The following is a 24,332-nucleotide window of genomic DNA, read 5'->3' as shown; positions in this document are numbered from 1 at the left end:
TACTCTATTGGTAAATATGTATTGACTTGCCTGAAGAGTATGCAAAAAAATTTTTCACTGTATCTTGGTGCACATTAGCAATAGGCGATTCAATTCAATCAGTATGAGTAGACATCTTGGTCAGCATGAACAAGTTGGGTTGAATGGCCTGTTTCCTTGCTGTATGTTAAGACCTCTGCCTGAGCCCAGCCCATTTAGTGAGGTGGTTAGCGCATTGCTATTACAGTGCCAGTGACCTATGTTCAAATCCACCGCTGTTTGTAAGGAATTTGTACCTTCTCCCAATGTCTGTGGTGTGGGGGGTTCATCCAAATGCTCTGGTTTCCTCCCAGCCTTCAAAAAAAAGTGCAGGTTCTATAGGTTAATTAGGATAATAGGGCGCCACAGGCTTATGGCCGGATGAGCTTGTTACCGTGCTGGATGACTTAAAAAAAAAATTAACCTGATGCCCAGTTTTACATTACTATCTCTCATGTTGGCAAAACCAATACCCATGGACTGGCGGCTTGGAACTCCTGTCTCTCGAGACTGAATGTGCTGCTCTAAAGCTGCAGGTTCTATGCCAGCTTGCACAGATTGTCTTGAAAGTATGGCAACACTCCAAAGGTTGAGTAAGGAGGGCGAGTTTTCTACCCGGTAGAAGTTGAGTGAACTCGAAGGGGTGTCCAGTGATCAAAGTCCAAGGGTGCATGCTCATGCCAGCTCATTATTCTTAATTTGCACTGCATTGCCACCAAAGTGGGTATTGGACTTGGGTGTGGTTTATAAACAGTTTATTCGTCGAGCAAATTAAGTACAGTATCCTGATGATCATTTGCACACTTGTGACAGAGGTAATTTTGTTGCTTTTTCTTATTTGCGGACAGTAGCTGCAACAGACTTCAAGAGAAAGGCAGCAATGCATTTTGAAAAGGTGTATTGGCTGCTTTGAATGAGTGCTGGAACTGGCTGAGTAGTTTGAGAGAAGTGAGTAGAAGAATAGCAAAGCTGACATTGGAGTAGGCCTATTCTTCCACATGGACATAATGCAAGAGGCGGAGACTCGATGACCAGGCATAAACATCCTGGTTCTAGGAAGCCAATGATAGAGGCATTCAGTTCAGTCAGAGGTGAAGAACGAGTAAGATCAGTGGACTTGGGAAGAGGGTTTTTGACTGGTCCCAATGGAAAAAGAACTGAAAACAGCAATTCTTTTATTAAAGTGGCAGTGTTCCCTTCAAGGTCCCGATGAGATCTTGGTATAGAGATGTGTTTGCACTGAAATTGCAAAGGGTGGTAACTTTATCAACTAATTGTATTATAAATCTTGAACCTCAGAAAACATGACCCACCATCAGAATCATGTGATATGTAATAATGGGTGTAACTCAAGAATAAATGCTGCCTATAATCAACTGCTGTCTGTCCGTTGGTACCAATTTATGTGTAGTGGCTTGCTTTGTAAATATAGTCAATGAGACCAGTAGTAAGTTCTTTATGAATTGCCTTTATTCAATTTAACTACTGGCTGTTCTGAGATACAGAATGAGGATACTGAGAAATGGATAATGAAATCTTAATGGAATTCTTTGCCTGAATCTGAATGTTGGAATCATTACTGTTCTCCTAACAGGAGGCCGCAAGCTATGTGACTAAGTTGAAATGAAGTAAGCAAACACCCCAAGCCACTTAATTCCAGACAAATAATCTGTTCAAAAAATGGTAACTGAGGAAATGGAAGTTTTCATTCTCTTTTAAACTGGCTACCATCGACAAAGTGATCCAGACAAAAATAAAGATGTTACTGTATCTCATTGCTCACAAGGAGAGAGAATTGTGCCAACCATAACTCCTTCAAATGAGACCCTGGAGAATGTATTATGTACATTAAAAGTGCTATACAACCTGCATAACTGAAGCAGTTCACCATTACTGCACTTTATTCATAACCAGAAGCATGGAAAATCGATTGATATTTTCTAGAGCCAAGATAACTGCAGATTTGAAGGACTCGTTCATCACACTTTAAATAATTTATAGACTCTTGGACTTCATCCAAAGGCATGACACAGGGTTAACTCTGAGAAAACTGCCTCCTGATGTGCAAAGTTGTGGTCCAGACAGGAATGCTAGATGGCTAAAATATGGCAATAATGTGCAGGGAAGGTATTGGCAAGGTTGTTTCAGAGTTATAAAAATTATAGATGTGAATGGGTGATAAAATGTCCACCAAAAGTGTGCATGAGATACAGATTGAAAAGTAGTTTCTGTGGAGGGAGACATCAGAACTCCAGGGATTGGATGTAGAGGTGAATGATGCACAAACCGAGACCATTAAGTGGATATGTTGATGTCATGGTAAATAAATTGCCATATTTGTACAACGAACCCTTCTTTCTGCCATTTGGGTGATTAAAAATTTCCCCTTGCAGAAATCACAAAACACTACCCCAAAAGCTTGAGATCGGGAATAAAACTTAACTCATGGAATTTATGGAACAAAGAACAATTAAGTCAATAGAAAATGTGAAAGGTACATTCTGTCTGGTTATATTTTTATTGACTCATATTTCTGGATGTGTGCAGATAACATTGCATTGGTTTTGAGTGCAATCAGTTAATTTTGATGCCCCAAAATTTTTTTTTAATAAAATTTCCGCACAATTTACCCTGAATAATTCTGGTATAGGATAAATAAGTTTCTAAGTTGTAAATTTCAACAAATACAGCTTTTGTGGAAAGTTATAACATTAAACAATGTGATATACATCTGTCTCCATTCAAATTAAAGGCTGACCTTGTGCCTCAAAGTGCAGTTGGTGGCTACTAAAGAGATATGCTCTGGAAGATGACAAGGTGATTTCTTGAGTGGAATTCTTCTGTAAACGTGCAGCTGTGCTACACATCATTATTGTTGAAAGACATCTGTCGGAAGGCATCTCCATAGGATTTTGTGCTATGAGAAATGGAGGTACAGGCAGTTTTCTTGGAAAGCAACCCCTCCAAAATGCGATGGTCACCTGTCATCTAGAGGCCTGAATTATATGTCTAAATACCTGAAAACAAATTCCACCAGGTCATCTGTGGAAATTAAATTTAGTTGACAGTAAAAAATGCAATGTTTGTTGTCTGCTGGATACTGTGGAATAGCTTTTTCATTCATTTCTCTGGAGGTACACTGTTGGCACTTCATGCAGACTGCCCTAAAAGTCACCTTATACCAAACCAATGTTGCCTCCAGATATTGCTTGATGTAATAGACAATGTCCCACCACTAGCATATTAATGGAATTTAGCAGTGGGGTTCCTTGTGATTGCATGTCCCAGGAGTGTAATAAATTAAACTGAAACACCTATTTTTCCCCCTCAAAGTATTAATTCCCCAGAAATGAAGGAAGATCTTCCTAATTATTGCAGCTCCAAAGTATAACAATGTGCAAGTCAACCCCACCTTCGCCCAATAAAATAGTGTATGTCATTATGGGATGAACTTTTAGGGCTATCTTGCAATTGAGAGTTGATTTCCAATGTATATCACCCATGCAATGCAAACTAATTTGTCCAGATAGGAATCAACTAAAAAGTGCATGATGGTTGAATTCACAACTGCATTTTTGTGTGCATGTGCCTTTTTCCCATGATTTTAATGTTGCCCCTTGCACGGTGAATCAAAACACTGCACACAAATGTTTTTTTTTAATGTGCACTTTGAAATTCTAAGGACCCCCCCCCTTATAAATATTTGAATTTATGTAATTAAGGGGAAAGTCAGTTTCACCAGAAAATTGCAAGTTGCATGAGTTGTTTCTTGAAAGGAATCACGTCCAGTGAGGTTGCACACCTGTCACAATGAAGGTAATGGCGTCCTGCATTTCTAATGCAGAGCATGTATATATTTTCAGTAGTATGCTGGAGATGAGCTGGAACTATACCTTTCACTCACTGTAATTCAAACATGATTTTTGTGGTAGTTTTTTAATGCAGTACAGAGAAATGGGCCAATTGACCACCTTGGCTTTAAGTTTTATTTCCTTTTAAATATTTCAAATGATGCTTCAAACGAGCAACTTTGCCAATGTTTGGAAACATGTCCATGTACCAGGATAATTTGTCAATCATCCTAGGCTGGTTACAGCTTCCTAGCAGTTTTGCTCAAGAGAGCACATGGCAGTCAAGGAAAAAGTTTACCAGTTGAAATGCTTCATAACAGTAGAACACATATGCTTTCACATCAAGAATTGGTATATTGTGAAGAGAAATAGCTTTCTAGCACTTGAAATAAAAGCAGAAAATACTTGAAGTATGAGCAACGTCGGCAGAAATAGAAGAAACATTTAACTTTGGATCTGGGTTCTTTTTTTCTGAATTGGGCAAGGGATATAAAAAGTTAGTTAATACACACACTTGCTGGAGGGACTCAGAAGGCCCTGCAGCGTCCATAGGAGGCAAAAGTATGGGCATTTTTTCATGTAATTAGTAAAAAGCAGGCAGGTGCTTGAATTAAAATGGCTTGTGATGGAGGGAAGAAGGCGCAGGAGGAAGAACATAGGCCAACAGGCAAGAGCCTGTAGGTGGACGTGAATAAGTGGCCAGGAGAAAAAAAAGAGAATTAATTAGGGGAGGGGGTAGCTCTGTGAATGTAGAGATGGAAGAAAGTATACATTGGGACAGGGAACAAGAGTGGGAGATACCTAATGGAAAATGAAGAAGTTGATGTAATTAGTTGGAGGGTGCATAGATGGCATATAAGGGGTTGTTCTTCCAATTTGTGGGTGGTCTCAGTTGGGCAGTACATGAGACGATGGACAGGCAGTTGGACACAGGCACTCCACAAAGTGATCATCAGACCCATGGATTCTCGAGTATAGACAGAACTGTATTCTGAGCTTTGACTGCAAAGCACCAGATTGGAAGAAATGCGAGAAAATTGCTGCTTCACCAAATTCAAATTGACACAAAGTGTCTCCAGCACTTTTTTTTTGGATTTCCAGCATCTTATTGATTTTCCTCCAGCAATTTAAATTTGCCCACTTGTTTTTTTTTAATGATTGTGGTGAATCAGAGTGAACGAGTTACAATGAGATTCAATGAATAAATGCTGAGAGTTTGGACGAGTTTGCACATGATTTGGTCATGGATGATGCGTAGACAAAACCATTTTGGAATCCATTGTTGACTTGAGGGGAATGGGCCAGAATAATTTTTGGTAGAGTTCATCTGAGCTCATCTAACATTACCCTCGTTTCTCCAAGAATGGTATAGCATCTATCGATGATGCATGATTACCTCCAGTGGCTTGGAGCTGATCAGGTCACACATAGCATTCCCTCACTCTACCCTTTCTGCTTCAAGCTCCACAGCAGCCTTTACAGCATCTTGATTTATTGCCATGGAGAGAGAGGGTTCCTCTCAGTGCTTCTGGCAATGACCTCAGCTGCTGCGTTCTCTGCAGGGACTTGCCATTGAGAACTTTGAGAGTGAACATTTGACCTGAATGATTAACTCACCATGATAGTGGGATTGTCACCAATTTTCCAAGTTCTGTGGAGACTGGGTGTTAAGATTCAAGATCACTTTATTGTCATGTACTAAAACACAAGATGTAGATATGGCGAGCTCTCCACTGGCCACCGTGACAGAGGTGCACCAAAGAAAAGGTACAAGGACTGCCTAAATAAATCTCTTGGTGCCTGCCACATTGACCACTGCCAGTGGGCTGATATCGCCTCAAACCGTGCATCTTGGCGCCTCACAGTTTGGCGGGCAGCAACCTCCTTTGAAGAAGACCGCAGAGCACACCTCACTGACAAAAGGCAAAGGAGGAAAAACCCAACACCCAACCCCAACCAACCAATTTTCCCCTGCAACCGCTGCAACCATGTCTGCCTGTCCCGCATCGGACTTGTCAGCCACAAACGAGCCTACAGCTGACGTGGACATTTACCCCCTCCATAAATCTTCGTCCGCGAAGCCAAGCCAAAGAAAGAAGAAAAGAGAAAAGTAATGCACAAAACACTTCAAATTTTGTTTGCCATAAAGGTAAACAAAGAGGTGCAATTAGCATTGCCAGGTTCCCCCAACTATAAGAGATGCAAAATAGGATCCCTTCAGGCACCAAGTGTTTGCAGATTCACCTCCTGTGCTCCTGCAGCCTCTGCAGCTGCAAGCCTCTGGTTGGATTCATTGGCAACCCAGGCTCCAGATCCAAACCTCCAATACGATTAGAAAGCTTTCACCACTCAAGGCCTTGCTGAGCCCTTCTTGCCCTCAGCACCCTCTCGAATCCTGGTTCCAATGCATGGTTCCTACGAGCTAGTCTCCAACAGCTCACAGCCTGGTGTGAGTTCTTCATCTGGAGGTCTGCAGCAGCCTGCCACCTGTGTGGGCCTTTTGAGCACAAGTCGCCAGCAATCCACAGCCTGTGTGCAATGAGTGTTAGTACAACATGCAAGCCATTTTTGGTACCCCAAATTTTTGGTGATCGACTCACATACTGCAGATGTTCATCTAGATTTCTAGATGTAAGAATTAAGTTTCTCCAGCATGTTTGTGCATTGCAACGTGATCAGTGTGAATGGGGGCTTGATGATTGGGGCTTAATGAATGGTGAAGGATTTGTTTCCACGCTGTCGGACTCGATGGCTCTTTCATTGTATGTTTTGCACAGTTTATTTTAAAGAGTTTGTCCCTGTTGGTGTATCTGGATTCTACAAGTCCTGCTTTATCAACTTCATACACAAATGAAAGTAATTTTGCCCAAGTCCTCCTCACAGTTAGAGTTAAAAGTGCACTGTTGTGTTTTGATTATTGTCTTGCTTCTTGTTATTAACTTCCACAGTACTTTTGTTGATGTGAGCAAAAGATGATTTCTGGAAATTATTGGAGCATTTCTGACAACCACTTACCGGTATTGTCACCTAGTTTAACCAAGAGGCCTATCTTGTTTTCAGGCAAGAATTTCCTGACCCAGCAGAGCAGGAGTATCATCAGTTACCTACCTTGTTTCCAAAAAGGGGAAAAATTAGATTCACCAAATGCCAGACTTGTTTCACTTCAGCAGAGAGCCAAACTTTCTTTTCATGGCCACCAAAATTAAAAAAGTTAAATGTTGCCCATAATTTATTGAGATTCAGTATTTCTTCAAAGCGACCATCGTGCACTCGGTAAATACACAAGAGTGCAGGAGAAACTCAACAAGTTCAGCAGCATCAGTTTGTAACCAACCATTTTGGGCCTGAGCCCTTCTTCAAGGTATGAGCAAAACACAGGGAGGCACCTGAATAAAAAGCTTGGGGTGAGATGGGAAGAGGGGGCAGGGGGGCAGCACAGGCCAACAACCAAGGGGCTACAAGTGGACATGGACAGGAGAACTTGAATCAATGAATTTGGATTTGAAACTCAAGACCTTCAAACCACTTCAAAAACTCAATTGGCTGTGCTGTCTCATGAAACAATCATGGTTTCTTCTTGCATGTTTGGAAGAGTCCATCAGTATGTTTTAAGGTCATGCTGAAATACGTTTAAAACAACAATATTAGTGAAACACTAAATGAATATTAATGTCACTTATCATTGGAGCAATTGAAAACCAAATTAGCAGATTTTGCTTCAGTTTTTCAGGGCATTTATGAAACCACATCTGAAGTAATAGGCAGATTATCATCTTCTTATCCAAGGACAAATATTGATGCATTGGAAGTTGTTCATTCAAGATTCAATATTTCTTTATTGTCATGTAGTGAACAGGTGTAATATTACACAAAATTTTCTTGAGTCTGTTGGAAGGCAGACAGATCTGCCATCAGCAGAAATGGCTGACAGCTTCTTACAGACAGAGTCACTGAGTGTCCCTGGATTTGCCTCTAGTTACTCCTGTAACCACACAGACTCCAGTCCCAACCATCGGCCACACGAGCTCCAGATCTGAACCTCTGAATCAATCAGGAAGCCTTCAATAACCTCATCACCCTCTTGCATCCAGTCTATGATATCTGGTACCCACTTTAGCCAGTGTCCAGCAATCTGGCGTGAGTCCTTTACCACAGTCACCAGAAGCCTGAAGAGTGAGTTCCTCGTCTTGAGTCACAACAGCTCTTCATATGTGTGTTCTTCAGCTACAAAGCCCCTCATTGGTCCACCATAGTGAACAAAGCCCCTTATTGGTCCACCATAGTAATTTCACCAGGTTAATTCCAGGAATTGGTGCTTTGAAGAAATATTGGTCAGGTCAGGTTTGTATCTACAGGAGTTCAGAACAGTGAGAGAAGATTTTTTTTTCCCCTGATTCTGTGGGTTCAGTCATGCAAACAGGACCTTTGGTGGCCTTAGACTAGTTTATGGTTAGGGTAGTAAGGGAGATTCAAGAACCTGAATACAGTTGGATGAAAACTGTTGTGAAAAGTTGGTCTTAAAACTTCTGTACCTTCTGCCTGATGGTAGTAGTGAGAAGAGATGGGACATGCATTATTTACTAGATGGTATTAAATGGAACCCGGGGCAAAAAAAGGAAAGGGTAAAAGCACTGTGTTCTTGCCTCAACTTTCAACCCTTCCCATCGTGGCTTCATTAACAAGTCCCTCCACGATCCACAACTGAACACGTTGAAACTTTTGTTTCAATTATGGGCATCAAATACGCAAATTTTCCATTGCATGCTGGTGTTGGGATAAACTTAATCCAAAATGCCTACCCCATGTTACAGAGCTGTGGTACCTTCATCTGCAGTCCTGTAGCTATGTTCATTAAATTGAGCAGGCCTTCTGCTGATATGGGCACCATCCAAAGTGCATTAAAATTCTTAGAGTTTTGCAAGTCTAATTGAAGACAGATTGGGTCATTTACCTTATGAGTGCTGATGCAATCTAAACATTTGTCGAATTAGTCATGTGATGTGAACATCACTGACCATACCCATACTCACCATTTATCTCAAGGCTTTTTTATAGTGAAATATAGCAAATTGCAAAGACAGGTTCCTCTGCCTTTAAAACACTCCATTTACCTGCATAAAAGGTACAAACATGGATTGGCAGGTCCAACACAATCCGGGTTCTCCCCGCCAAGGGTGGTTGTGTCAGAGGTGGATCAAAATTGCTCTACTTCCAGTGTAAAAGGATTTCCGCTGAAAGCAGCTCCAAATAGGAAGATAAGATAATTGACATCACACTGACAGTGCTATTGCCCCTCTGTGCAGTCACACAGCAGCCAGTGGAGCTGCCACGCTGTGCTCCATTATTCCATCACACTCTTCACACTGCCAGCTCCCTCATGCCACCCCGTTCCCTGAAACCACTCCACATCCCGCTCTCTTACACTACCCACTCCCTCTTACCACCCTGCTCCCCTGTCCCACTCTTATGTTGCCCGCTCTTGATGGGGCTATCAGGCAGCGGGGTAACAGGGCTGTCGGGATGGTGTGGGGCGGTGGGATTGGTGTTGAACTGATAGGGGGGAGATGGGGGGAATGGAAGAAAGAGGGAGCAGGGTGGCGGGGCTGTCAGGCAGCAGAGTGGGGGGCTGTTAAGCAGTAGGGTGATGGGGCTGTCACAGGGCAATCACTGTTGTGCTACACATCCTGCTCCCTTTTGCCATGGGAAGCCAGCACGCTGCTCTGAGCTATGTAAAAGGACTGCACAATCCAACTTTTCTGTCATCTGTATAAAAGGTAAATTTGCCTTTTAAAAAAAAACTTGAGCAGGCTATTGTGTTTTTTTGTGCATAAAAGCCCCTCCAGAATACCCTTCAAGTTTCTTTCTGGACCAGTTTAGAAGACAAAAGAGCCATACGTGGCTGGGTCTGGAATTGTGCATTGGCCAGACTGTCTTCCTGGATACTGATGAGCAAAAGGTGCTTTTACAACAATCCAGTCATTGTATAATCTTGAGTTCATACAGAAAAGTGCTGGAGAAACTCAGCAGACCACACAGCATCCATGGGAAGTAGACTATCCAAGGTATGAGCAAAAACCAGGCAGGTGCCTGAATAAAATGATGGAGGGGAGGAGGAAGGAAGAAGGAACAGGGAGAGGAGCACAGGCCAACAGTCTAGATCACCTTGTGTTTTGTTATTGAAGATGTAATTTTATTTTGGGTAAATTTAAATCCCCCAGCCATCTCCAGATGCCTCCAGCCATTGTTCAAGTCTCAGTGAGTTAGTCTGCCACACTTCTAGCCCATTTTAGGCATATTGCCTGATCCTTATAAGAGTTAAAATTTTCCTTTTATTTTGGAGTCTTGAGGTGGAATTGTAAAACCTCTTAGTTAACAATGGTCATGGCATCCACTGAGTTTACTTTGTTCAAGTCTTTCAGCTCTCAAAAACAGCAAAATGCAAGCTTCAATTCTCCTTCTAATTCCATCTCACCGCACCACCCTCACAACAGTTTATCCGGGTGGGTTACTTGAAGGCTGCTTTCAGTGATTAAAATCTTCCCTGGGGCAAGTTGATTGTCAAGAGGCCTCCATTGCTAACAGCTCATCAAGAGTTTGTTGATAAAGCTGACAATCAATTTCCATTCCTCTCTAGACTTTCTTTCTGCTTGAGGAATGCTGAGACAGGTTTGGATGCACATTCAGTCTTTTTTAAACTCCATAAAATACCAATAATTACAACAATGAGTCAAAGAGGAAAGTCTGTAGATGCTGCGATATTAGTGCAATATACAGAAATGCTGGAGGATCTCAGTGGGTTACATGGCATCTATAGGGAGCAAAGGGTAACCAACGTTATGGGCCTGAGCCCCTTGTCAAGGTATTAACAAAAATCCAGCTCGTGCCTGATTACCAATTTGTGTGTGATTTAAAATTTATCTCTATCCATGCCAACTTGATGTTCACTTTTGAGGATGGCATTTATTTTGCCTGTCCAATGGTTGATCTCTCCAAAATGGACTCTATCTTGGCAGCATGAAAACATTGGCCACAATCACTGGCCACAGTCGATGCAAATCTGAAATGAAAACCATTTCTGGTTACCCTTTGCTTCTCTAGATGAGTTAGTTCCTCCAGCACCTTTAGGAATTGCAATATTAATGGCAACCATTTTTTTTTGTTGCAAATTTGGTATCTCATAAATGTGGCAAACACTGTTGGTCAAAAAATTAACATTTCATCAAAGAAAAATTCTATCAGAAAAATTTGATCAGAATTGGTTACATTGTAAAAGCTGTACAATTGGTGACCATTTTAATAAATCAAATCTCTCTTCCAAGTAACAAATTAAAGGTCTTACGAATGTCATTGTCAAGTGAAAATTACTTAGTGTAGTAGTTAGGGCAACATTATTACAGTGACCTGGATTTGAATCCAACTCTGTAAGGTGTTTGTGCATTCTCCCCATGTCTGCGAGGATTTCCTCTGGGTGCTCAGGTTTCCTCCCACATTCCAAAGACATACAGGGTTAGTCGGTTAATTGGTCACATGGTTGTATGTGGGAGGTGCCAACTGATGGGCGAAGGGGTCTGTCTCTAAACAAAATAAGATTATGACATGAAAAATTCCTTAATTGACTGAAGTGATAGTTGACATATAACTGCATTTGAGGCTACAAGATCAGACCACATGGTAAATAGGAAACATGAGTAGAGCATTGGCAGGAAGCAGAGAGGTGATATTCAGGGATCATATTCTGGTTGGGTGCCAGGTGCTAGTGGCGTTCCACAGGGTTCAATGTTGAGGCTGCTTCTTTTTACATTATATGTTAATGATTTATATCATGGAATCAGTGGGTTTATTTTCTTTTTTTAAAGTATTTTTAATGATTTTAATAAAGAACATGCAGGCAATAATGGCTTTCAGGCTAAGTTTGCAGATGATATGAAGACAGGTGGAAGAGCTGGTAGTGTTGACGAAACAGAGAGGCTGAAGAAGGACTTAGGAAAATGGACAGAGAAATGGAAAATGAAATATAATGTTGAAAAGTGTATAGTCATGCACTATGGTAGTAAAAAGTAAATGGATAGGTTGTTTTCTAAATGAGAAGATTGAAAATATCCAGTTGCAAAGGGACCTGGGAGTCCTTGTGCTTGAAGATAAACTTGCATGCTGAGTTGGTGGGGAAGAAGGCAAATTAATTTCTGGCATTTGTTTCAAGAGGCATAGAATACAAGAGCAGAGATGTGATATTGATGCTTTATAATGCACTGGTGAGACCTCACTTGGAGCGTGAGCAGTTTTGGGCTCCTCATTTAAGAAAGGATGCGCTGACATTGAAGAAGGTTCAGAGAAGGCTCACAAGGATGATTCTGGGAATGTAAGGTTTACCATATGAAGAGTGTTTGACAGCTCTTGGCCTGTACTCATTGGATTTTAGGAGAATGAAGGGGACATTATTGAGATATTTCAAACGTTGAAAGGGCTGGACAGAATAGATTTAGAAAGGTTGCTTCCCACAGTGGGAGAGTCTAGGACAATAGAGCACAACTTCAGGATTAAGGGCATATTCTTAGAACATAGATGTAGAGGAATTTATTCTGCCAGAGGAGGTTAAATCTGTGGAATTTGTTGCCACAGGCTGTTGTGGAGGCCAAGTCATTGGGTGTATTTAAGGCAGAGATTGATAGGTTCTTGATTAGCTAGAGCATCAAAAGTTATGGGAAGAAGGCCAGGTAATGGGGCTGAGTGTGAAAATAGATGAACTGATGATTAAATGGTGTGCTGAGTCGATGAGCTGAATAGCTCTGCACTGATGTCTTATGGTCTTATTGATTCTTGTATCAACTTTTATCCCAATAAAAGATCAAATATATCCGCATAAACAGCAAAGTCTGCTGACATTGTGACTGTTGTCCCATTCACAAATGTGCTGGAGAAATTCTGCAGATCACATAGCCTCTTTAGGAAGGAGAACCCTTCGACAAGTTACCTTTATTTGGTGCATGACATGCTGACTTTATCCAGCGTTTTTTTTTTGTGGATTGCGCAATTATATCCTGTTGATAGAAATCAAATGAGATAGAGGCCACGTTCTAATTTCACCTTCAGTGACCCTGGTATATTATGGCTTTTATCGCAATGTGCAAATGTAAAGTACTTCATGGCATTTTATACCACAGTCACTGATTGTCTTGGATTATGTTACTGATGCACAATGGCACCTGATCAAGAGGAGTTGCCTTTTCTATTGAAAAGCAAGTTGAATTCTATTGAAATGCAGACTGAGGATTGGAAGTTTATTTCATTTATTTTAATTATACAGATAAATGTGGAGTGTATCCAGTATCCAGTACCTTGGCAGATTCTCAGTGCAGCACGCTTCTCTTTCAGGAGCAGGGTTAATTGTGTGATATATCTGGCAATTAATTATGGATTCCAAAGGTTAATTTTAAAATTATGTCCAAAGTCATCATTAATCATTTTCCTGAGTTAGACCCACATAAGGTTCATATAATTAGATTTTAACTGCACCTCATACAAACTATATGACACATTTCCCCTCTCCCTAACACCCTGACCTTTATTGACCTCAACTGCAGCGACGAGATGTCAATGTCCTATGGATCCCATTCAGTTAAATGCCTTTCCCTGATCTCCAGAATGACTCAGGGTGGTTTTTTTCAACCATCATCCCACTAATTAAGATGATAGAACTTAAATCCTTGTCAATGTTGTGCAACTTGATGCAAGAGACTGAAGATGCTTATGTCTGGAGCAAAAATTCAACTTCTGGAGGATCTTGGTCAGTTGAACCACATATGTGAGGTAAAAGAATTGTGGGCATTTCAATTTGAAAATTTCAATCAAGACCAAGTGTGGAAAGTGGAGGGAGATGTTACAAAGAGGAGAACAGAAGTAATAAGTCAGGGGCCAAGGTGATAGGTAGACCAAGGAGGCAGGGTGTGGGGGAGAGGAAGGTAAAGGTAGACATAAAGGCTGGGCATTGTTGAGCAAAGGGACCAAAATGATGTGCTATAGTCAGACAAATTGCCATTGGATGTGCCACACCTGTGCTCACATCTACTCCCTCACCACCATTCAGGGACCCAAACAACCCTTCCAGATGAGGCATAGAGTTGCATGCATTGTCTCCAACTTCATCACTGTACTTTGTGTACCTGATATGTGGTGTCTTCTTATTGCTAAGACATAGCATCAACAAGGCTACTAGTTTGCAGATCACCTCCAGGTTGTCTACAAAATCCATGCAGAGCTCTTGGTTGCATTCCATTTCAACTACCCTTCCCAGTCATTGTCTTCAGCCTTTTCCATCGCCAGTGTGAGGCGATATACAAACATGTTCCACATGGGTAGCCTGCAACTCGGTGAACATTCATTTCTCCAATTTCAATTAACCTTTCCCCCTTCTCTATCCCCTTATGATTTCCCCATAGAATTCCCATTTTTGTCCTCTTTTCCCTAACTCCACCCCTTTGCACCTATTCAGCCATACCCACCCTTCCTAATCACCCATTTTTGACCCCGAGCCCCTCTTGGATCTATCACCTACTGCCCACAAAATACACCCACTGGATCCCCTCCCCTAACCTGTTCCATCTGCCCATCTCTTCCGCAAATGGTTCCAGATGTCACCTTCTGTATCAGATTCCTTTACTTCATGTTTGTGGCCTGGCTCACCTCTCTTTAACCCTTTTCATGTTGGTTAACTGGTAAATTGGCAGTTCAGTGAACTGGTTCAAAATAGCATTTTTGCCATTCACAATGGACCAATGTTAACCAGTTCTCTGACCGTTTCACCCTTACCACCTGTCATCCCAGCGCAAAGGAGCGCCTATCCACTGGCGATGATGTCCTGCATACCCCCTGTCCCTTTCACATTGAACTAACCGGTACAATTCAATGAATGTACACCCTCCCTAGGTGGTTCATTCCCCGGGCAATTTGACACCTCTGTGACGGTTTACAAATATTCACATTGGCACATTAACTGGTAGATTGTTGGTCAATTACTGGGTTAAAGAGCCATTGTGAATGGGGCTTTTGACTCCCCCTTCATCCTCCCTCCCTTTCTCCCCCCCACCCCGACCTGGCTCCATCTTCCCTTCTTGTCATTAATTCCCCTGTCTGCTTATCTCATCTCTAAAATTTACCCCTCCCCTTCCTGTCTTCATCTCCCCATTATTCTCTCCTTTGCCATCCTATCACCTACTGTTGCCTGTTTCACCCCTCCTACTCTCTTTATGATGGTTGTCTTCCTCACCAGTCTGATGCAGGGTTTCCACCCAGAAAATTTGCAATGTCTTTCCCTCCACTACACAGATATTGCTTGATCTGCTGAATTCCTCCAGTAGTTTGATTTTTGCTTCATGTGTTTAGAACAACTCTTTGTGTGTTTTACTAGTGTGTTACACTCAGCTTATTTCCTGTAGTTTACATTCAGCATCTTCAATGTTTTTTGGACCTCTTTGAATCTTTAAATAATACAATTAGCAAGATATCCCAGTGAGCAAGAATTAAAGAAGCTGATGGTGATTAGATCAGCATTTCTATCCAAGAATGCAAGCAGTGAATTATTTGTTTATAATTGAACAGCTCACTGAAAGCCAAGGCTCATTAACCAAGTTACTTTTAAAGGAGTCGAGCAAAACATGTTGTACATCAGGCATAGTTGAATCCTACATCTCTCGTTAAAATATACCTTTGATCTTTCAGGTCTATCCAAATATTTGGCCTCATTTTTTTTAAACACCAGTTTTGGAAAACAGAACATCTCATAAAGTAGCTTTTCCTCAGAGGAAAGGCATTTACCTTGGATCAAGCGGCATCACACTGTGGTCTAATCTGATCAGGGATTGATGCTTTAAAATGCTGTGAAATACTGAGATAAAGAGCCATAATATGCCAGGAACATTGAAAGTGAATCAAAACCAAAGGCTTTTCTCTCAATTGGTTTCCAGCCATGATTAAATTCTTGAATTCCAGAGTTGGTATTGAATCCCAAACCTTCTCCCTGAGGAGAATGAACCACCATTTAATTCAAGACGATACATCTGAGAAATTCAGATTTCTCATCACAGGAACAGAAATCAGGACATCCATTTCAGTTTCCTCTCCAGAATTGATCTTTGCAGTTGTGCCACTGTAGAACTGCAACATTGACTTCAAGATTATTTTATTGTCATGTAATAAAACAAAAGATGTGATATTACATAAAATTCCCTTTAGTCTTCTGCGAGGCAGACAAAGACGCATTTTGAGCAGTAATTGCCCAGCGCCCCCTACAGTCAGAGAAAGAGAAGCAAAATCAAGTCCCCCACTGTCATTAATTGTCCCTTGATTCGCCTCCAGTGCTTCTGCAGCCTCCACAGTCACATAGCCTTCAGTGCAAACCATCAACAAACAATCTGGAGCTCCAGATCTAAACCTCTAAAATGTTCAGGAACTCTTTAGCATCCTTGGCACCCTGTCGCATCTCAGCACCAATACTTGGTAACTCTTTGGTCAGTCTCGAGCCAGTTTCCAGCAGCTCGCAGCCTGGTGCAAGTCTCTTGTCCACTGTCACGCACAGCCTACACAGGTTCTTTGTCTCGTCACCCACAGCATGACCCTTGTGCATTCTTGAGGTTCAGAGTCGAATAAGTTTATTGTCATACACATATGTTCAATGTACATGTGCACTGAAATTCTTACTTGCTGTAGCTAGTTATTTGGTAAGCATTAAATTATTATGAGGAAAGAAACAATAAATATAAAAGATGGATACTAAATATTATAATTACATTAGTTACAATAATTACAAGTAAAAAAGAGGCATTTTAATAGTACAAACAGACTTTTTGTGATGTCGGAGCAGTTTATGCTTAGGGTGGCAAGGGAAGGTTCAAGAGCCTGATAGCCAATAGGGGAATAAATCTGTTCCTGAACCAAAAGGTGCGGGTCCACAACCTTCTGTACCTTCTTCCTGAAAGTAACCGTAGGAAGTAGCTGTGACCAAGTTGATGGAGATCCTTTATGATGTTGGCTGCCTTCTTGAGGCAGTGCCTCAGAGAAATGTTTTCAATCGATGGGATGTGGGAGCAAATGATGGATATGGCTGTTTATCATCTTCTGCAGCCTTCTCCAATCCAGGGCATTTGAATTACCAAACCAAGCTGTTCAAAGTTGTGATTCATTGTTAGACTACATACATGACATACAATCCTGAGATTATTTTTCCTTTGGGTCAGGCAGAATTTCTACTTTATCAATAGTGCAACAAAACAAGTGTACTCAAGAAAAGGTATGTGTACACAGAGAGAAATGTAAACAAAGTGTGCAATACAGAAGATCAATATTCAATAATAAATAATATCAAAGTAAGAGTCCTTAAGTGAGTCTGTGTGATGCAACCAGTCCGTATACTTTCCACAAACCACCTGTGGACATTGATAGAGTTTTCGATGATAAGCTAAATCTTCTCAGACTTCTGAGAAAGTGAAGGAGTCGGTCGGTGTGCCTACATCACAGTTGTCTCGATGTGTTGGCTCCAGGAGAGATCAAAGAACTTGAAGGTATGAATCACCTCCACCTCTGTCCCGTCAGTGCAAATTCCTGGCCCCTCAGTCTCCTCTTCCTGAAATCAGCAATAAGCACCTTGATCTGCCTGTTGAGAGCAAGATTCTTCTTGCACCACCCAACCATGTTCTTAATCTCCATCCTGTTTTAGGATTCTTCATATCCCATTACTTGGCCAAGCATGGTGGTGTCATCAGTCAATTTATTGATGGCATTGGAGTCAAATGTGGCTATGCAGTCATGGATGTATAGGGAATAGAGTAGAGGACTAAGTGGACTTGAGGTGCCCATGTTAATGGTTAATGAGAAGGAGGTGATGTTCCTGATCCATGCTAAATGGTGTTTGCCGAATGGTAGTCGGGGACTGCAATACTAGTGTTGAACAGGAAGGTGTTCTTGAGGTCTAGGTGACCATAGTGAAATGGAATCTGCCATTGACCGGTTGTGACAACAGGAAAATTGATGTGTGTCCAGTTTCTCCCTGAGACAGGAGTTGATTTACTCCATAATTAACTTGGCTAAGCACTTCATCACGGTGGGTGTCACTGGCCAATAGCCGTTGAAAGCAGGTCACCTTGCTGATCTTGGGTACCAGTGTCATCAATGTCCTTTTGAAGCAAGTGGGGACATCAGACCATTGCAGGGGAAGTTTGAAAATTTCTGCAAAAGCTTCAGGCTGTTGGATCCCATGAGTTTTAAGAATACTGCCACATACCCTATCTGGACCAGACACTTTTCAAGGATTGAATCTCCTGAAATACTCAGAAGTGCTGGAGAAACTCACCAGGTCATGCAGTATCCTTAGGAAAAGGATAATCAACATTTCGGACCTGAGCCTGAAATGTTGGTTAATCTTTACTTCCTATGGATGCTGCTTGACCTGTTGAGTTTCTTCAGCACTTTTGTGTATGGAACTACATTCAAAGCACCAGCAGCCTTTCCTGTTGAAATTTGTCCGTTTGAAGGTTCTTTTCAGGTCAGCCTCAGAAACAGGGAGTATAGGGTTGTTATGAGCTGTGGGCCTTGTGAGAGTGCATCAATGTTTTCCCTTTCAAAGCAAACAGAAAAGGCATTGAGGTCTTCTGCAAACAAGGTATTGCAGATAATGATACTACCTTGTTTCACATTTGAAATCAAATAAACATGGCAGCATGGTTGTCATAGAGGGTGGCGTGGTTAGCGTAGCAGTGAGCAACAGTGCCAACAACTAGAGTTCATATTCTGTATTGTCTGTAAGATGGTTGTACGTTCTCCCCATTGTCTGCATGAGTTTCATCCAGCGATCGGTTTTTCTCCCACCATTCAAAAACGTAACGGGGATGTAGGTCGATTGGTTGTAATTGGACAGCATGGGCTCATGGTTGAAAGGGTCTGTTACCATATTGTATGTCTAAATTTTTAAAAATAAATAAATTTAAAGTTTATTACCACTATTGACTGGGAATTGTGAGAAAGTTCTTGGCAGGCTGGAATCGGGTCTATCTGAACTTAAATTTATTTGGACATACTGCAACAGACCCTACTGGCCCATGAGTCGATGCTGCCCTATTACACCCTAGAAACCCTGTACATTTTGAAAGGTGGGAGGAAACCGAAGCACCTGGTGGAATCATGCAGACACAGGGAGAACGTCCAAGCTCTATACAGATAGTGCCAAATTTTAACCAGGGCAGCTGGTGCTATAACAACGTTGCTCTAACTGTTATACTAACCGTGCTGCTCACAGTTTGTAAAGGCAGATGATTTTGTTCATTGGAAACAAGTCCCCACATCCAGGGGCATCAGGTCTTTGTATCAGAGTGCAATGCCTAAAATGCATGAGAAGTCTTTGGGCATTTGTCATATGTAAACAGAAAATAAAACATATTATATTCCCTAAATTTTCTAAATCTTTGAATGGTTTAAAACATTAATTTGCATGGAAACAAAATGTAAAAGAGAACTACTCACATTATGGCTTTATGTACTGTTCTTTGATAATTGCCACATTTCAAGGGCCTTGCAGTCCTGAATTCCTGTAAAAGTACTGCATTGCAGTAATTTGCCATGGAACTGCTTTACCTCATCCCTGATATGAGAATAGGGTGAACATGGAGATGTTTCCAGTTGTGGGAGTGTCATGGGCCCAAGGGCACAGCCTCTGAACATCACGTTAGAAGAGAGATGAGAATTTTCTTCAGCCAGAGGGTGATGAATTGGTCGAGGCCAAGTAATTTGGCATACTGTAAGAGGTTGATGGTTGTTTGATTTGTAAAGGTATCAAAAGTTATGGGGAGAAAGCAGGAGAAATGGGTTGAGAGGAAAAATACATCAGCCATGGTTAGAATGGAGCAGATTGGTTTAATTCTGTTTCTTAGTCCTATGGCCTTTATGATCAGAGGGTCTTGATGGGAAAGAAATGGGAATTAAGTTGTGAAAATCAAAAGAAAATTGTTGATGCTTGAAATCTGAAATTAGAAAGAATGGAAAATTCTGGAAATATTCAGCAGGTCAGACAACAAATGAAGTAAGAGGAACATTTTTAATTTTTCACTTTTAATCCCCTTCAAAGTGCAAGCAAGTTGGTTTTTATTTATGGAGATGATGTGAAAAGGATGGGTGGGACAAAGGGAATATCGCTGAATGAAATTAATGCAGCAGTTAGAATTGTGCAATGTTTCCTTGTCTCTATCATGTGTTGCTCATAGCACAGATGTGAGAAGTTCACCACAGGACAGATGATAATAACAGAAAGAAAAAAATAACTGGATGGATGACTGATAGAAACAGATACAGGTAGCAAGTTAGAGAGATACTGAATGGTTCAGAATTTGCATTTGCACCTGGAAGGCTGTTGTTCCTTCAGCTTGTGTCAAGTCTTCATATAAAAGTACAGGTGGTGGAGGCTGAAACATTAGGGACATTTAAGAGACTCTTAGACACATGGTTGATGTCAGAAGAGATCTAATAGGGGGCATTAGGGTAACAACAGGGTGGGAGGAGGGGCACAAACTACCATTTGAGAACTCAGCGAGGGAGGGATCCTTACCTGCCATGAACCTCCTCCATCTGGTGCCCCGTCACACTTCCCCCTCCCTCCAGCATTTCAGACAAGCGTGTGTGGAAACAAAACCACGTGACTCATTTTGATGACACTCCCTCTGATGGCATCACTTGTAAACCCTTGTAACATTAGTTTCTGAAATTGGATTTGCAGCTTAAAGACCTACAACTTCGGGTTCAAACCGTACGCTAACACTAAAGCTATTTTCGAAAACAACCATTTTGTGCTTCTCACTGCGATAAATAAGATGAGCGCTGAACCGCAACCAAATGTAAACTTTATTCACAATAAATTAAATACAAAAGGAAAATGGTTCAAAGTTTTGTAACTGTACTGTTCATTATTTCTTTCATCTCTATTAACACTATTTACACCACTGAGGCATCATTTCCTTACTCCCCCTTCTGTTGTTCGGGGGGGCTTCCCCTTGGTCTCAGCTCTCAGTTGTGGATCCAACCCAAGAATTGTGGGAAACTCTTCCTTTCTAACCACATGCAAGCTGTCAATACAGACTTTTGCTGTCAACAATCAAAACACCAACCCAGTTCTAATTTAAAAACATGCTACAAAGTCTTTTACTTTCACACACACACTGCACTGTTCCTGTCATTAGAACATCATTTGAAATAGACTATATACTTGACTTTTATCGAATAAATGCAGACAGACCCAAAAATCATTCAATGTTTTGTGTAATCATGAAACCCAAGACTGGCATCATAAAGTGAATGAAACGCCTGGCTTAGCTTTTGAAGAGTTGCAGACAGCAACTGTTGGTGCTGAATCTCCTAAGAGTAGTGTCCTTCCATTCATTTGTGGATTTTCAGGTTAAGACCCATTCAAATGCTAGCTGAACCAACTAGGCCTTTCTTTTGTGGAACATTGCGCATCTGTGGTCCAAAAATATTTTCCTCAGAATTCTCACAAAAATTTGTGGAGGTGCCAAATGTAAAGGCATGTTTGAAAGCAGTCAGCACACTAGGCTTTCCACTCAGATGTATGTGGTACTTTAAGAGGATGTGCTGTATAGTTCAATCCTCCTCAATTGGCTGTGATTGTTTTCTGTGAGCTGAAAAACAGTTTAACAACTTCATACTGTCTCAATTACGGGCAATCGTGACAGGTCCATAATAATGCCTCACAGCACTAGCTGAATCTGTGATCTATCTCTCCAAGTGTTGTAGTATGGTCTCTGAAGTTCTGTTCTTCATCATCATACCTGTGTCGTGTAGTTCCCATAATGACATAATCATCCATAATCATGTTCACTTTGCATATCTCTTTGGTGATTGTGAGTCTCAGTGATGCACTGCCAGTCGTTGCCATATCCCACATTTTATTAAACTCTGCACAGGGAGACTCTCTACACAAGCTGTTGCACTAGCCACTATTTAAACCTGTCATCAAGTCAGTGTTATCTTTCTGTGGAAGCTTGTCCGGTGGCTCCAACAGGTCAAGAACTGTGTGCACTAACTTGGCAATGAATGAGAAACTGGGCTCGGTCATCTCTCATAGCAGGGCCACAGCCTTCATTTGTATCTCAGTGTTATAGACCAGCACAGAGTCAACCCCACTAGTGAAAAGAGACATTATGTAACCAAAGGATTTTAGAATGACTGACACAGTGACAAGATCCCATCCATCTATGTTCCAGGAGGCATTTGAGATGCACACCGTTACAGTGGACAGCAATTGTGGGCTTCTTCCAGAATTTGTAGAGGGCATCGCATTCATGAAAGAAGTCCACCACAGCTTTCTCTGCTCCCATTGTGTGTACTATCACTAAGTGTAACTGGTGGTTAAGACTGTGCACATAAGGCATCTCATGACATTTCTCTTGTAGTAGCTTTTCAACACCACCAGCCTCCCCATATATCAGAGCAGCACCATCAAATACCTGGCTTAAAATCTTTGATGTGTCCAATCCAACTTCATTTAGCTCTGCCATAATGGTGTCTGCTGCTGTCTGTGTGTTACCTTTGCCAGCTGTTGCCATGGTTAGCAGATGCTCTGTGACCTCATATGACTCATTCACAAATTGAATGACAATCAATATGTTTACACACACCTGGTGGGGACAAGGGTTCCATCTACCTTTCAAGATGTAAAAGGACTTGCTTGCTTCCTCCACTATAATTTTTCATGTCATGACAGGTGTATATGGCATTGCGAAGGATTGTTTTCACAACCTCAGCCAATTCAGGGTCCTTTTTAAGCATAGAGTCCAGTAACGAGAGGGAAGGTCCACTCCCCTCCTCCAGCGTGTATCTATCTTCTCTCATAAAGGCAACTGGTTTTCTGCCAAAAACCCAAGAACATCGATGAGAGAGGAAACACAATACCCATTCTTTCCTAGTTGTTCTGCATTGACAAGTGTTGAAATCTCCTTTCCAGTATTGATATGCCTTTCCCGCTTCTTCCACAATGTATAGCAAGAGATAGGCCTCCTTTGAAGATTTGTGTTTATGAAATTTCCAGACTCTCTCCCCAGTATTTTTCTAGTTATGAAAGCCCACACTCACCTAGACTTTGTATCGACGTCACATCAAACAATTGGGGAAATTCCACATGCGTGCCCTCTGTTCCTTTCTTGGTATCCGTTGGCAAGACCGTGTCTCCAACCTGGAGGTCTTGGGTCAAGCAAGAGTCCCTGATCATCAGAGTCCAGATACAGTGGGTGGGACACGTCATCGGAATGGACGACCGCCATATGCCTCGTCAGCTGCTCAATGGTGAAATGAAGACCGGAAGGACATCTCAGGGTTGTCCACTCAAGCACTATAATGTTACTGTGAAGGAAACCCTACGCTACTGTGACATCCTGCCAAGAGAACTGGAAGCTGCACTGTTGAAAGATCCCATTGACGGGCCCTGTGCTGTGAAACCTAAACCAGTTTTGAAGACAGGCGCTGCCAAAAACTGATGGGAAACTGTGAACGGCGTCACAAAGCAGCAACCACGGTTATTACAAAAAATGGAATTCCAGTACTAAGCTCTGCACTACCAAACTGGGACTGCAAAGTCATCTTGGTGTCCACAGATGAACTAAACAACAATGTGTCTTCTTCAAACTGAAGGATGACTAATATCATTACATAGAACAGCAAAATGTACAACTTCAGAACTGTGCTGTAATATACCCTTTAGTGATATTTACCTCTCTCTTTCGACATGCCAATAATTTTTCTGCAGCTTGGAGTTTCAAGTTATCAGGCATCACTTTGTATTGTTTACCAGTACAAAATAACCTCCCAAAAATGGTAGTCTGCTATTGCTACCATGAAGTTTGATGCAGAAAATTTAATTTTTTTCTTTCACTGTAATGTATTGGATTTTTTTTGTTGCAGACTGAAAGTAAATAGTGTTTTCCAAGCAGTAATTATTTTCTGCCTTCAGGGATAATGACTACAGCGGCTGCCAATTCAAAATATGAAAACTCTTTACCATGCAACTGAAATAATTTTCTTTCAATATCGATGGTGTAATTCCCAGTGGTTCACCAGATACAATGATTTCAAGCTAAACAGAGTGTTTTCATCTCAGAAAGCTTCAAACAACCAGTGACTGTAATTTCCTGTTGGACATTTTTGCTTTTATGGTGTCTCTTGTGATTGGCAATCTCACAGAATAACAACTGTCGTTTTGTTCTTCACCAGATAACAGTTGGACTTACGGTAATGGTTCAGAAAATCAATTAGTATGACAAGGAAAATACTCAAAAAGATTCATGTGCCCATTTGTTTTGTATGGTTCTCTGACCTTGAGGCAAACTGGTCATGTAATGAGGTGAAGAACTAAACAGTTGAAATATGCTTGAATGATGTACAACAAGCAGCAAGAAGCCCTTGCTTGTTCTGAGTGCC

The 24,332-nt window shown here is 41.4% G+C and overlaps 1 protein-coding gene across 17 annotated transcripts in view; it reads left to right on the top strand.

The window, feature by feature from the left end:
• The window catches only part of LOC138760976 (astrotactin-2-like), a 1,981,947-nt gene that overhangs the window by 402,731 nt on the left and 1,554,884 nt on the right, over nt 1-24,332 (top strand). The window contains exon 1 of one of the 17 annotated variants that reach the window (XM_069932471.1): nt 22,496-24,143. The exons of the other annotated variants lie outside the window; for them this stretch is intronic. The gene's annotated coding sequence lies outside the window, so the exon portion shown is untranslated. Of the gene's footprint in view, nt 1-22,495; nt 24,144-24,332 lie in introns of those variants that run through there. 17 annotated transcript variants of the gene reach the window in all.

The sequence above is a fragment of the Narcine bancroftii genome, chromosome 1 (genome assembly GCF_036971445.1).
Source record: "Narcine bancroftii isolate sNarBan1 chromosome 1, sNarBan1.hap1, whole genome shotgun sequence".
Lineage (NCBI taxonomy): Eukaryota > Metazoa > Chordata > Chondrichthyes > Torpediniformes > Narcinidae > Narcine > Narcine bancroftii.
This window is presented reverse-complemented; position numbering and strand designations above follow the sequence as displayed.